Below are 1,199 nucleotides of genomic sequence, written 5' to 3'. Positions count from 1 at the left end.
CAATAAGACATTGTGTCACCATCTCCCCTGTTCAATAAAACCACTGTCGTTTGCAGCCCCGAGTTGGGTCATGTTTTACTGAATCCCGGTCCCTTCCGTATCTTAAATTCCAGCCTCGTTCTCTCTTCCTCTCTCTCAGCTCCAGCCCCCCCCCCGCTAGCTTCCTGATCTCCCCCCAATTCCATTTCCCCTTTTCTGCCACCTCTCAGCCTCTTCTTGCTTTCATGCTGTCCCTGCTGCCTTTCAGCCTCTTGTGCCATCTACTTCCTTTTCCCTGTGACTTTCTGCTGCCTTTCTCTGCTTTCCCGCTGCCCTGCCACCTTTCAGTCTCTCCTGCTGCTTTTCTTGTGATTTTCTGCTGTCTGTCTGTTTTCAGTCTTCCTCCACACCTTCTGTAGTCATCCCCGCAGCTTCTCAGCTCCTTGTGGCTGTCCTGCAGTTTTCTCCAGCAGCTGGAGCCTTTCTCCAGCTCCCAGCACCTAGTGCCACTCCCTGCAACTTCTCTAGCTGCCTTGGATCCATCCTCTGGATCCCCACATTCGGAGCCCCTCTTTAACACCCACACTTTCCCTTAGTCCCATTTTCCCTCTCCCCACCTACCTTTTCAGCTCCCCCATAGCTCTGGCTCTAGTCCCAGCCTCTGTGCCGGCATTGCTTCCCTGTTCTGCAGGCTTTGGGCGTTGTCTTTTAATCAATTAAGATCAATTAACTTAAGGTTACCCTGAAGCCTCAATTCTTCAGCCCAGACCCCTCTAGTCTACCGGTTCTAATCCCGGTCCTGGTGACTTTCACTTCTTACACTTCTACTTTCTTACCTTAACCTTTCCCTAGGTATCCCAAGTACACCAAGCACATCCATCCATCCATCCATCCACACACATCACAACACCCAATTTAGGAACTCACCTGTGTTTATGTGTATGTGGGTGGTATGTGTGAATGGGTGAATACACATATATAGATATCATTGTGTGTGTGTGGTATATGAATTAGTAATCCACGTATGTGTATTGGATGTGCAGGTGTTGGTTAACTGATTCTGTCTAAATTTGGTGTGTGTAGCATGGATGGGCTTAAACTGGTGATAGGTGTGCATGAACCTAGACTGTTATTTTGAATGCGTGTGTATCTGAGTTGCTAGTTTGTGTGTGTGTGTGTGTGTGTGTGTGTGTGTGTGTAGCATTGTGTGCATGATATAC

This window comes from Gavialis gangeticus, unplaced genomic scaffold (assembly GCF_001723915.1).
Source record: "Gavialis gangeticus isolate Ggan-Ray unplaced genomic scaffold, GavGan_comp1, whole genome shotgun sequence".
NCBI lineage: Eukaryota > Metazoa > Chordata > Crocodylia > Gavialidae > Gavialis > Gavialis gangeticus.
The sequence above is the reverse complement of the archived record's forward strand: the minus strand, read 5'-3'. Positions refer to the sequence as shown.